Source organism: Monomorium pharaonis, chromosome 1 (assembly GCF_013373865.1).
Source record: "Monomorium pharaonis isolate MP-MQ-018 chromosome 1, ASM1337386v2, whole genome shotgun sequence".
In the NCBI taxonomy this organism is placed as follows: Eukaryota; Metazoa; Arthropoda; class Insecta; order Hymenoptera; family Formicidae; genus Monomorium; species Monomorium pharaonis.
This window is the reverse complement of record NC_050467.1, coordinates 15,002,778-15,018,000: the sequence shown is the minus strand read 5'-3', so window position 1 is coordinate 15,018,000 and position 15,223 is coordinate 15,002,778. Positions and strand designations below refer to the sequence as shown.

The 15,223-nt window shown below is 35.2% G+C and overlaps 1 protein-coding gene across 1 annotated transcript in view; it reads left to right on the top strand.

The window, feature by feature from the left end:
• The window catches only part of LOC105839212 (protein phosphatase PP2A 55 kDa regulatory subunit), a gene marked incomplete in the record, with an annotated part of 44,724 nt that extends 38,790 nt beyond the window's left edge, over positions 1–5,934 (top strand). The window contains 1 exon segment of the mRNA XM_036292149.1: positions 4,254–5,934.
• Positions 5,935–15,223: the final 9,289 nt, after the last annotated feature.

Sequence of the window (15,223 nt, the reverse complement as noted above, 5' to 3'; positions counted from 1 at the left end):
GAGAAGGTAACTTTCCGAGGACCTCTTTGCACCCTAAAGGGCATCCTTGTTCCCGTCTCGGCATTTGCCCTAAGTCTCACGGGAAATTTCGGTCGAAAACGGTGAGCGAGACAGTCTTCTAAAAAAAAAAGACTTGTTGAACTCTCCCTCTTAATCTTAGTGTCTCTTGCCTCGACGTCAAAGCTGCGACTGGACTTTATCTGCCCATTTATCCATTTTGCTCTTTGATTTTTCCATTAACTCTTTCTAAAACGAAACAGAAACAAAACAACGACCAAACTTAAAAATTAATAAATAAACGCTCCGTCCCCTTTAAAATACTTTAAACATTTCTTTCTAAGAAAAGGACTAACCTATCAGCGTGTACCACCTTCTTCTTATGCCTGACTGATTTTCGAATACAATAAACAACTTTACTAAGCCTTTTGACTACTAAAAAAGGACCTTTCCACGAACTCTGTAATTTGGGAGATCTCCTGAGTTTCTTTCGAGGATTGTAAAACCAAACTCTCTCCCCTTCATTAAAAAGAACTCGTCTAGCTTTCTGATCATACCAGACTTTTACTTGAGAAGATCTAACCTTCATACGATTCCTAGCTCCTCTTTGTATTTTTCCCATCTTCTCTCTTATCTTCTTAACATAGTCATTTACTTCTACTCGCTCTTCCGAAAGAGGTTTTTCTAACTGTAAATCAAGAGCCTTAGATCACGGCCAAGGTAAAGCTGGAGAAAAGGTCTGCTGGAGAAACTCCCGAAGCCTCGTGCCTGGAGGATCCATAAGCTAAAAGAAACATAGATATTCAGCGATCCCAGTCCTTTTGATTTTCAGAAGCATATTTAGCCAGAAAATTTGTAATTGTTTGGTGCTGTCATTCAACTTGGCTATCAGATTGTGGATGAAGAGGAATAGTTCTCGTTTTCCTCAAAAGCTTCATCAATTCTAAGAAGTCTTGATTCAAAATTCCTCCCTTGATCTGTATGAATTTTCAAAGGAATGCCATGACGAGAAATAACTTGATTAACGAAAACTTCAGCAACCGTTTTGGTTCTTATGTTTATGACAGGAAACGCCTCTACCTACTTGGAAAAACAATCTACAATTACTAAAAGGAATCTATTTCCCAACGTAGTTTGCGGAAGAGGACCTAAGATGTCCATCTGAAGTCTTTCAAACGGCGTTCCTACATAAAAAAATTTGAAGATACTTTCCTTTTCCTGAAGGACCTCTCTTTCCAATACAGATCTCGCACCAGTTCTCCACGTCTTGCTTGCAAGAAGCTCAATAAAAGCGCTTGCGAATCTTCTCTAAAGTTTTATTAATTCCGAAATGTCCTCCCGAAGGCGAATCATGAGCATCTTCTAATATTTCTTTAATCCGTATACGAGGTACAATTATCTGGAAATTTTTTTTTTAAATTTAAAGCTACTCATCTTTCATTAAGAACACTATCCTTTAAAATCAAAGCGTCCCAGTACGACCAATATACAAGCGAACAAGATTCCTCCGAATTAATTTCTACGTGAAGAGGACATATCCCTATTTGTTTTCCCCGAAACAAAGAGATACAAGGGTCTTCTAATTGATCTTTCTTCCACTCTTCAAAAGTATCGCCCGTTAAAATAATACGAACAATAAAATTTACTTTTTCTTTTTCAAATTTCCTCTCAATCCTCGCACAAAAGGTACAATTTTCTTCTTCACATAAACGTCTGGAAAGCTCATCAGCATTTCTATGGGATTGACCTTTGCGATGAGCTACCTCAAAATCGAACTGTTGGAGTCTTTCCAACCAACGCGCCAGCTGCCCTTCCAAATCTTTGAAAGATATGAGCCATTTGAAAGAAATATGATCTGTACGAGAGGGCATCACCGTAAATTGCCAAAGTCCGTTACCGATCGAAAAGGCAGTTTTCTCCTTATCTTGCGCGCGAATTTTAATTTGCCAATAACCGCTTCTTAAATCTAGCGTAGAAAACCAAGAGTTACCTGCAAGACGATCGAGAATATCGTCTATACTTGGAAGAGGAAAAGAATCTTTAACCGTCACAGAATTTAACTTGCGATAATCCACATAAAATCTCAATGATCCATCCTTTTTCCTGACTAAAACCGCAGGAGAGACCCAAGGACTGTTTGATTCCTCTATTACACCCTGAATTCTCATCTCTTCTAAGGTTTTATTCACGAGGAACCTGTTTAATGGGGAGAGAGTTTTCAACATTAATACAATGTTCAAGGAACATCACAATTTCTTGCCACTATTTTTTCGGAAAATACATTACTAAACTCCTTGAGAAAACTATCAAAAATTTTTTCCTGGTTAGAAGACAAATTTTCAGAATTTTTTTCTAGTAGTTCTTTCAAGAAAATTGGGCTTTCCTTATTTAAAGAAACTTGAATACGGGAGCAGTTAAATTCTTTTTCTTTTTCAATTTTTTTAAAACCAAAAGCTGATTTGAAAACATTTTCTAAATTAATTTTGTTTAAGAAATTCGCTCCTAAAAGACAATCATCATCAATTTTCGCTACAAACATTTCAACCATTTTACTGAATTTCCCCAAATCAACTTTCATCTAAACTTTAAATAAAATTGGAATCTTTTTTCCAGTAGGGTATCTTAAATTTTTTTTTTTACAAAAATTTTCTTTTTCTTTCCGATAAACTTTTTATTTACAATAGAAACATCCGAACCCGTATCAATCTTGAAAGAACACTTTTCCTCCAACTCTTCCTTCAAAATAAAAATTACAAGAATTACACTTAATTCTATTAACATTAAAATTTTTAAAATAAATTTTTTGGGGAATTTAAAGCGCGAGTCGACCTCATCCTGTTGAGATCAAGTAAGCCTCGTTTCCTTTCTCCTCGGGCACTCCGAGCAGAAATTACCCACACGCAGTTTTCCCACACGTCCAACATTCTCGGCAATTCCTGAAAAATTTTAAATCTTTCTCTTTTCCTTTTTGCCCCACAGACCTTTCCTTTTTCTTTTCTTTATCGAGAGGAAGAAAATGTCCTTCCTCAACATGTTTACGGACCTCTTTTCTCACAAAAGTTTCCCTTTGAATAATTCTAACGGCCTTAGCTCTTTCTATAGCTGTTTTCAGAGAGGACTGTCCTTCTAATTGAAGGGTCCTCTTCAAAAAGTTATCGGCTAAACCTGAAATAAATTGAGCGCAGGCGATTTTATCCCGTACCTTGAAAGGACACTCGGGATAAGCAAAACGCGCCAACTTATTCGGCTAGCAAAAGCAAGATTATAACTGGATTATAAATGTTCAAAGTGCCTTCCTTGATTATTCAAACACAAAGTGAATCTTGCTTCTCGATCTTGCTTTTGCTAGCCGGATCAACCTCGATCTTGTTTTGGCTAGACCTCGATTTTGCTTTTGTCAGTCAAATCAACCTGAATGATACGTAAGGATCAACTTGACCCCATAACAATACAACATACAAGATATTTTGCACTTTGTGCCAATGTACTGCAAAGTACTACTTTGGGGCCTCATAACTCGAAAAGTACTTGGTAGAAGTACACTTAATTATAGTGTTTTGAAAAGCTCTCGAGATAAGCTACAAGAATATGTAATGAGAAAAAGTACGTTTCATTTAAGAAATTGAAAGTGACCTTCACATGACTTTCAACAAACTCTTCAAGGTCAAACCAATGATACCATTTTATGTTCTCCTTGAAATCAAACAACTTTTGTCTGAAATATTTTTGTATACGGGACTTAGTTTTTGAGATATTTTGCTGTCCAAGTTAAAATGGGACACCCTGTATATATATATAAATTACAGCTAAAATCATAGTTAACCTTGTTGTAAATGGACATTAGGTTTGAATTTGACATTAGAAACTTGACAACCCAATTTAATTGTCCCTGCCATTTGTAAAAATGAAATTGGATAAAATAACACATAACATTTTAGGAAACAATTTTTGGCTATCTTAAAAAGAGGTAAACATTTTTTTTTTTACGTAGTAGTTATTGTAATTAGCATTTACTCAATTTTGAGGAATTTTTCATAAGTACATGACGAGTTACAGCATCATAATCGAATAATAATTATGATATGGCACAATGAAGAAAATAAAGTTGTCAATGTATTATAAACTAAAAAACTAAATTAAAGTTTACATAAAAGTATGATTAATATTATGTTCTGATGTTTTTTGTGTTATGAAAATTTCATATTTATACGATTATACATGACTAATGACATAAATCGATTGTTTTTTATTCGTAGATTATACAACGGTATATATTGACGTGAGGCACGTTGAACTGAAAACTCTCAGTGGAACCACGGGTACCAGAATAGTGACGATAGTCAACTACTAGTCTGTCAGTGGTTGACTGACCGAGGTGTACGTAGCGCCGTCCACGCAGTTTACATTCATACATGCTATATATACATAGACAGAATTGTACACTCCATACTTTGTCGCGTGCATATGTGTTTGTAAAAGATGTGCAAATACGAAACACGCATAACTCTCCAGGCTATCAATAAATTCGCTAATTCAAATATATTTGCAGACTTGTAGAAATGAGATATTTGACAGAATATGTGATTTAACTAATTTGCAGACTCGTGTTGGCAGTTGATATACAATTTATAAATATATTAATAATCTTTTGATTATATTATAAAAATTGTGCCATTGCACAGTAGCCTATATATGACTTTGCTACAGACCACCGGAGTGTGGTTAATTAAACACATTGATGAAACAAATGACAGGGATTACGATGAGAATTACGAGTCGTTCGTCTTGAGTGTGTTGAGATTATGTACAATTTATATGAATATGTAGTACAACTTTTTAAATACGCTTAATTAGCATGGGAAAAAAAGAAATAAAATGCGAAAGAGGTCAGTTGTACCAATGAGATTAATCTGTAATTATTGTAATTATGTAATTTTACTTATTACTCATTACGATATCTAAATTGTAAACTAAAGAAGATACGCGATAATCGCTTAAGCAAATCTCTCTAAATTACTTTGCAATTAACATTGATTCGAGCGTCACTGACCTCTACATAAGAATACAGAGTAAGTCAATAAGATTTACGAATAAATAATGACAATTATTACTATGAGAATTAGACTTTCGGTAAAGTAACTTGTGTGTCTACATTATTTGTAGACATTATTTCTATCATTTACAATTCGATATCACATTTATTAAATGCGGGTACGCATAGGCCTATTTTCTCGTTAATTTATCATTATCGCCAACTAATTGTTTTTCAGTCGCCAATACGAGTCAAAATGATAGAGAATATAATAAATTAGTATGTTTTTACACACACACACACACACACACACACACACACACACACACACAACACGCGCGCGCATGATGTGTGTGGAAATACAAAATGTCGCTGCATTAAATACAAGCAATAAGTGGCGCCGATTTAAGACCATTTATAATAAAATATCAATTGTAATTTTCTAACAAAAAAAAACATACCTAAATTGAGAGATAAACAAATCGCTTAGATATGGAATACAGATTTTCTAATCTTTCTTAATAACTTATTGACACATTCTTATACTCCTACAGATATAAGCGGCAATTTCGTACATGAATACAATAAATCTAAAAGTGCATTTGTGACGATGATAAGCTGGGCTTGCAGAGTTTATATAAATAAATTGCTGAATAATATACATCAGCATAATGTAACTTTGATAAATATTCAAATCATAAAACAATATACATGTTAAAAATTCACACGCATTTTTCTACAATCTTTTTATTATTTAATTTCTTTGTACATATATGTCGGCTAATTGTAATTGCGACACTTGATTATATTCTAAAGTCATCAAGCATTGATAGACATGTACTACAAAATATAAAAATATGTACAGTCACCAACAAGACACTATTAAAGATCGATGATTTACGGAAGTTGGCGTCATTACTATAATTTAAGTGATTAAGTGTGACACTGATACAATGTCGTACTAATTTTATGACTTTTTATTATTACTAATCTTTTATTATTATCTGTAATTGTGTGTGTGTGTGTGTGTGTGTGTGTGTGTGTGTGTGTGTGTGTGTGTGTGTGTGTGTGTGTGTGTGTGTGTGTGCGTGCGTGCGTGCGTGCGTGCGTGCGTGCGTGCGTGCGTGCGTGCGTGCGTGCGTGTGTGTGTGTATATATGTACAATTCAATAATACTCGATTTTAATTAAAACTAATTTTAATAATTGTAATATTACATCATCCAAGTTTGATTATCCATGAAGATAACTATGAAGACTAGAACTAGGAGACCGATCTCTGTGGTTTTGAGTGAGGCGAAAATCTGTCAGAAATGTAGTACCAAATGGTGGTGCTGACGATGCTGGTACACCGGGATAAACCGGAATATATTCCAACTCTAGATATAATTGTCTAGTCTAAGTTTATCGTAGTCATCCGTGCTAGTGGTGCTAGGCTGTACGCAGTTGTATGTTTGGTATAAGAAAACTGAGATAAGTACTCTAAGGCCGGTATTCATAGTCGAATCTTATTTAAAGATTGTCTCAAGCAATGTCTTAAGATGCTAATACGGCTCTGTGATTGGCTGATGGCATCTTAAGACAGTACTTAAGATGATCTTAAATTTAAGATTCGACTATGAATACCAGTCTAAATGTAAAATTGCTAAGATTTTTATTATAAATTCGCATTTATTGTCAAATGCTTGTCGTTATACTCCATATTGTTTCCGGTAAATCACTGTCGCCAGCGCCACCATTTGGTACTAAATTTCTGACAGATTTTCGCCTCACTTTTAGAGGTGAAATCATGCTTAGTTTGGTCTTCTGGTTCTAGTCTTCATAGAGATGACTATAAAAAGAATTGTAATTTTTCAGCACAATATATATACGTGATATCATAGCATTATAAATATGTATACATATTTACGAAGTATTTATATAATAAAAAGTCATGAATTTAATAATGTATTATTTAAATAGTTCTAAACAATCTTAACAATCACTAATTTCATAGTCGATAATGTCATTGCGCTTCAATCACTGGGCCTCTGGAATTCCTGTGGTAATGACGAAAATTTTTCCAAGGTTCACAGTCTACGTTACTAATCTTTTAGTCGTCTTTATATTTGTTATTCTACTTGGATCGAATTCTCGAATCGTGGATATAACCTATGGACACAACACAGACTTCTACAATAGACTGCTAACTCGCGTCAAATTATGAATCTGAGCCTATGTCCAAAATTCATTGTCATTATTGAAAATATATAGTTCATGTTACGTATACTATAGATTTTTAATATTGGCAGTAAATTTCGGGACGCAGTCTGAAAAATATGTATATACAAAAGAATTCTTGCACATACATGAAGCAATGAGATACGAGCATTATTGTGTACACATATGTGGACAGGAATGCCTGGCCATATGAAGTTAGCTGCGTTCCGATTTCTATGTACTTATATAGAATATTACATGCATTATAAAAGTCCCGAAACGCAACTAACTTCATCTGGCCAGGCATTCCTATCTGCGTGTGTAGTGGACTGAGCTATCGGTGAGCTATAAATGTATAACGCTATAGCGTTGAATAGAAAGTGATAGAGAATTGCTCTTTGAGTTCTATTCTTCTCATTTTTGTTGATCACTTTTATACACTTATAATAGACTGGATGGCTCTGTCCAGTTATACAGGAATGCGGACAGGAATGTCTGGTCTTATGAAATTAGGATGGAATTCATAGATCCATCTTATTCAAGATCTATCTGAAGTATGATCTTGAGACCGTCAATACTGTTATTTCATTGGTTAAGTAAGTCTTAAGTCTGTTCGTGGCTAGACTTAAGATGATTCTTGAGCTTAAAGATTGCTCTATGAATTCCGTCCTTAGATGCGTTTCGATTTCTTATACACTTGGTTCAGCAAGAGACATCGCTCGGAGTGCGCATAATGGCGGATAAGAAAGTCAGAGTGAGGAGGGCGTAACGTCTTACTTGATGCCGCATATATGGCGCGCTCGGGCCCACGGCTATTATTTCACTGCAGCACTGTCAATTCATTAAGCGGATGAAAAAATTTCGTTATTTTATTGTAATTTTAAATTGAAATTATAATATATATATTATAATTATATATGTATTGTACATACATTGAATATCATATTTTATATTTTGATAAACTCTGTTTGAGTGTGACACTGTCAATTTATGTCTCCTAAAAGGAAAACAATCGATATTTATTTGTTATTATCTACTTGGCTTGGTTTGTTCTCCTTTACAGGAGATAACAGTGCTTTTGAACATCTAGCAATTAATTAAATATTAGAATAAAAATGTAAGTGTAATATGAAACTGAGCCATTCAACGATATTTAAATAATTCAACATGCCAAATATTCCACGTGAACTCGTGTTATTTGCTGTTAGCACTGGCGAGCAGCGCGAGCAGTAAAATGTGATGGGAGTTGTTCCTGCGCGAACCGGACGAAAACTCATCTACTCTAAGCGTCTCTCGCTGAACCAAATATAGAACCTGTTAAGGGCCAGTTTCACAAACGTCGGTTAACTGCTAACGGGAGGTTAATCGACTATCTATCTTTCTCTATATTATTATCTAAGGAGAGACAGAAAATCTATTAACCTCCCATTAGCAGTTAACCTACGTTTGTGAAACTGGCCCTATACAAAGGCTGAACTAAAGCTATCTTTATATGACCAGGCATTCCTGTCCGCGTGTGTATGTATGTACAGAAGATGTTAATAATGCTTTCCTATATAAAATAAGCCATTTATTACTGGCCCATTTGGGGCCAGTAATAACTACACTCATCACATTAAGCTAGTCGTGCATTATAACTGTTGGTCATATCCACGAAGTAAGAATAAGGAGACTTAACTAGGTAGCGTAGAGAGAAGAAAAGTGATCACGAAAAATATTCCATCAAGAAGAAGGTTTGCTGAATGGAATAACTTACAATTATAAAATTATTATTAGTTATAAAATTTTAAAACAAATTATAAAATTTGTTTTACACTTATATATATTTAACATAATTTTTAACATAACCTATAATTTTATACAAACTCGTTCTTTGCATAAATTTTAATTAAAGTTTTTGTTTTTATAATCTAAAATTTGCATATTAAATAAATTAATATTAATATTCAATTATGAATACAATATTTTTTACGTTATTAGTTAGAAACAGATATGTATTATCTATATATTTTTTCTATCTACATGCATATATTGTTTATATATACATATATATATATATATATATATATATATATGTATATATATCTATGCTACAATTAAAATATACTTATTTTAAAGTTATCAATATTACTTATACTTTTCCAGATTACTCAATATTAGATTACACAACCTGTTGTACCCCTCGTTGGAGTACGTTGGGGATCGCTGCCAGAGATTTCGCGAAGAGGTTTTTAGTCACTACACACCACTCTTTGTGTTGAGCACTTTTATTATAATGTCTGTTTATAGTATGCGGTTAGATCGCAACCCCGCAAGGCAGAGTGTCGCGTCTATGAGCTTACTGGTCACGATCCCGCAAGGCAGAGTATCGTGGTTGTTTATGATACAATGTTTTGTGTTGGAGATACACGACCTTGCAAGGCAGAGTGTCGTGTGTTAGGCTCGGATTGTCGACTTCGTATTGACCCGTCCCTTCTTTCTTTGGGCGGTTTATATATCCGTTAATTTGGTAGTCGGATCGAGAGAAGGGGAGGATTGCGTGAGGGCGTAAATCGGTCAGTGTTCTAAATTCTTGCTTAGACAGCAAGTTCTGTCTAAAAAGCATTGCGCTAATTGTCGAGCGGATTGCGCGGAACCTTGCGCAATGCGCTCGATGCTGACCGCTGCAGCTGACCGACTTACGTCATTGGTGCTACTGCCTAGTAAGCACAAAAACATTGCTGCCACGATATTATAACATTACCTACTAACATAGTAACGTTTCCAAGTATGTAGTTTTTAACGTTGTATACAACGTTATTATGAATAAACTTTGACTTCAATTTGGAAATTTCGGTAATGTTGAAATAAAATGTTAAAACAACATTGTAAAAATGTTGAAATAACATAATTATAATGTAAGAAAAAAATTAAATTTACGTTGTTTCTCAACAAGCACGTTTATCTCATCATAGTAGCATTGGCGTTGCTTAATATCTGGCGGTCACCCATCTAACTCTGAACCGCCATCGACGTTGCTTGACTTTGAAGACCATACGCAACCTAACACTTCGTGATGATCCATGAACACCTAATGCTCATGAATACATATTTGTTATAGATTAGTTTAATAGATGTCAGAAAGATAAAACGTGCAGTTAAATAATATTTTTATAAATAAATATAAATTTAGTTTTTTTATTGATTTTTATATATGTGAAATAACACGAAATAATAAAAATGTTTTTGCTCTGTTCTTTATCAAGTTAAAATTATGTTATTATAAAATATTAATAGAAACTCTACTTTGAGAATCCCTACGTGAAAGTTTTATTTTTTAAATGTAAACCTTTTGTATCGCATGAAAACCAAATGTTTTTTTTAATTGAAAAAAGTAAAAGTTTGTTATCATTTTTCACAAGTTTTTCGTTAAAATCTGGCTAATATTAATCCAGATTCTTGAAGTTCATTCTTTTCTAAACAATTTAAAAAAAAAATACATCTCGATACGATGTTTTTTGCTGATTGCACACCAGTTTGAAATTTGCACTGCCTTTTAGGGTATTTTAACGAATAAATACGGTATTTTTTGAATATCATGAATTTTGAGTATCAATATGATATTGCACATTGATTTTATTCGTGTTTAACTCAATCATACCGCCGTCATCAAAATTCATGATATTCAAAAAATATTTATTATACAGGGTGTTACAAAAGCATCGGATTTACTTAACACCATGTGATAGAGAATGAAAATCTAAGAAGAAATGTCTAATACTATTTTTCGATGCGGTAAATAGTTTTGCCTTAATTCATTGTTGTAATAAGTCAATAAATGCGGAGATACAAGAGAAAGTCAGTGACGGAGAATGCGTGAAGTTGACTCCTTGTTATTAAAAATTAAAAAATGCTTCTAATGCTAATAATTATCGATAAAATTCTTTAAAAGTTTACCAAAATTTTCAATAAAACTGTCGGTTACCGAGAAATATTTCCATTTTGACGGGACTTGGAAAATTTTTGAATTTATATCTTCAACTAAAGAAATTTTTTATTTCGCAGCTTACAGCTTTGAGTGCTAATATTTATCAAAAATTATTAACATTAGAAGCATTTTTTAATTTTTAATAACAAGGTGTTAACTTCACGCATTTTCCGTCACTGACTTTCTCTTGTACCTCCGCGCTTATTGACTTATTACAACAATGAATTAAGGCGAAACTATTTACCGCATCGAAAAATAGTATTAGACATTTCTTCTTAGATTTTCATTCTCTATCGCATGGTTTTAAGCAAATCCGATGCTTTTGTAACACTCTGTATAATACCGTATTTATTCGCTAAAATACCCTAAAAGGCAGTGCAAATTTCAAACTCGTGTGCAATCAACAAAAAACATCGTATCAACATGTATTTTTTTTTAATTGCTTAGAAAAGAATGAACTTTAAAAATCTGGATTAATATTAGCCAGATTTTAAGTAGAAACTTGTGTAAAATGATAACAAACTTTTATTTTTTTCAATAAAAAAAAACATGTTTAGTTTTCATGCGATACAAAAAGTTTACACTTAAAAAATCAAACTTTCGCGTAGGGATTCTTAAAGTAGAGTCTTTGTCCTTTAATTTAAAAAAAGTACATGTAATTTGGATGATTTTTTGCAAAGTTGCATCACTTTGAAAATTGCCTAAAAATCGGTCAAAAATTTTGTTTTGTTTTTATTTTTTGCGTCAGTGTATATATAAATTCAATTATGGCGAAATGTTGCAAGTTATTCCATTCAGCAAATCTCCTCATTGACAAAACATTTTCGTGATCACTTGCACTTTCTATCTGTGCAGGTTGGGTCTTCTTATTCTTACTTCGTTATCATATTCTTGTTATCATAGACATAATATATCTAGACTGAGTATTGTGGGAGTACGAGTAAAGTTCAGAGGGAAAAAGTGTTACACTACATGTAACTTCCATGTTATATTGCCGTTATAAAACGTTTTTACTGGGTATATTTATTTTGTTGTGTAGGAACTGATGTGCGCGTGATTGCATTGACTCACATCGTGGTTTCGTTTTCGAATAAAGTTTATTTAAATCACTTCTCATACTTTTGCGTACTTTTTGTATATCACTTAGATTTAACTTATGTCGTGTGCTGCGCGTACGTGTTTAATAATATGCGTATGCATTTGTTACCGTTGTTCGGACCGAATTTGTTATATTTGCGCGGTAACAATGCCTAGGAGGGTTTGGCCTCTGAGTTACTGATGTATGAAACTCTTTGCATTAATGTTTAATTTCGAGTTGACTTCGCGTCCGTGTTCTAACAAGGCTAACGATCGAATATCGTATGTTAGTTAAGATCTCTTTGGTGGCAGCAATCCCCTCCAGCTCTTTGTCTCATAGACCTTTGCAGACAACGAGTAGATTTCATCGGCCCGTACGGCGCTGTAGAACAATAGCGCAAGATTCGCCGCCGTCGCCGAGCAACCTTCGATTTTTGAGTTTTGACGATTGTTTACGTCAGTTTACTTAGAATGATTGTACAACAATGTTGAATTTTGTAATCCTTTGTTATTCGGATTTAATTTATGGCAAGGTCATATCCGTCGGTTTTTTACCTTGTGTTTTCGTAACCGGTCAATCGGTGATACTACTCGAACCGTCGCGTGACGCACCTTAGGTCCTTAGACCTGGATCACGTGTCATGTATGTGTGCGCATGTATGTGCACAACTTTCGTTTCGTACATCCTTCTGAGAGAGATTTCGATCGACTGATTATATGCATGTTCTTGTACACGGCAGCGCATCAGGATGGCACGCGACACCGCTTAAAGGTCTCGGCCTCAAGTCGCTAAGGGTAAGCATTGAAGCTGTTTATACGCACTCATCCCTTTGTATACGACAACGCTTAAGGATTGATCCCTGAGTCGGTACGTGACAACGCTTGGGAGGCCTCTGAGTCACATTGGATCGTGCTCTTCAAATTCGCTAATTCAGTCGTCAATGCGCTATCATCGATTGACTGGTAGAGAGCATAGATATTTTACCTTTTTTTAAATGTTGTCGTTAGTAGTTTTGACCGTGACGCTTTGTGTTATTTTGTCTTCGCCTCGATGTATTTCGACAATACGGTCTATCATCCACTGCGTGCACGGCAAATTTCTGTCCTTGACAAGCACGATGTTATCGACACTCAGCCCTGGCTCGTTCTTGACCCATTTAATGTGTGTTTGAAGCTTGTTGAGATATTCAAAGTACCAGCGCGCCCGAAAATCTTGACACATTTTGCTCACGTGTTGCCAAACGGTCAGTCGATTTACTGGAACAGGCGTTAAATTTTCCTCCGGGAGTGTGGTTAGCGGTCTGCCGATCAGGTAGTGAGCCAGGATTAAAATTAGTAGGTCGTTTGAAGGATAGGAAAGTGATTGGGCGCGAATTTAAAATGTCTTCTACCTTGATCGCGAATGTATTCAATTGTTCAAATGTAAATAGAGAATCCCTCACAACGCGTTTAAGATGGTGTTTAAAAAGCCGTACCATGGATTTGCAGAAATCTCCAAAATATGGCGCAGCAGGGGATATGAAATGCCAGGTAATTCGGTGCTGTAGTGCGAACTTATTTACGCGTTTTTATGTTCTTCTGAGTTTAGGTGTGCGTTTCTTTCTTTCAATTGATTTTGCGCGCCTGTAAAGTTGGTCCCATTATTGGAATGCACATGCTCCGGACACCATCGTCTCGCAATAAGTCGTCGCAACGCGGCGAGAAAGCCATCTGTTGTTAAATCGCTGACAATCTCTAAATGGACAGCCTTTATTGTCATGCATACCGTTGTGGCGGTAGGTCAGACTGAGAGTTCTTCTCGTAGGAGTTCGGTGGTTCGTCCTGCCTTAAAAGTTAGGACCCGTAGGGTGAAGGTTTGGCTTGTGGTTTTAAATAAGAGAAAAAACACTCGCTTGTTTGTCTGATGAACTTTATTCTGGACTCGTTATTCAGGCTTACACTCAGCTGTTGCGCATAGCGGTTTCACGTGTTACTCGCGATAAGACTTATAGTAAACTGACGTAGCTCGGACGTTGTTAAGTTACTCTCCGCCCGGTCGCTGCGCGTATTGACATATATAGCCGGATGACTTGCTGGCTTAACGCGATTTTTAGAGGCCAGTGACCGGGTGTCGGTGGCTTCCGCGAGGCTAAGCGTTTCGACACTGGCACGCGGTAGCCTCGCGGTGTAATTGTGCAGCGTAGGGCGATACGGAACTGCTTTCGAGCGGTTCCGTATCGTGGTGTTGTAAGCTCACGGAAGTTATTTAGGACTTCCGTGAGCGCCGCAAATTCTTGTGTTTTTCGAAAGAGGTGTTTCTCGCAACGTCTTTTTGAAAGATGATGCGTTTTGCAATACTAATCTATCGGTTGTAATTTGGCTTACAACATCTCTCTCTGTTAGACAAGAAAACGAGGACGCGATGTTTTCGTTTACAATTTTGTTCTTAGTTGACAACCTGCTTTGCTAGGCCTTGGTGGCTTATTAGTTGTTCGTTTTGCATATATTATGTAAATTATGATAGTTATTATGATTAAGGAGATAACGCCGCTGGTTGTCATTGGGTGGATGGATTGTTTTCGACGAAGGAAAGGCTCTTGGTTAATTTTCGTTTTTTTTTTTTTTTTTGTGTGAAATGTAACCAAGAGTCTTTAGTTTTTTTTTCCAGATTACACGCTCGCTTGGGAGATGGTTCGTGTTACAATATTTGTTGTGGTTATGTATGTACATTCGCATTTTGTATATTGCGTTTGTATATATCTTATTTATTATATTTGTTTTTGCAGACGAGAAGGTATTTTTATAATTCGCAATGACATTGGTACCTATTAGTCTTTTTATTTTTATTTTTTTGTGTGTGCTAAATATTCGAGAATCTCATTTGCGTCTTGCAGTAAGTCGTTTGTTAGGGCATTTGTCAAGGTCGTATGGTCTGTTGTGTATGAGTGTTTGATTTTGGATTTTGTTCGTGATT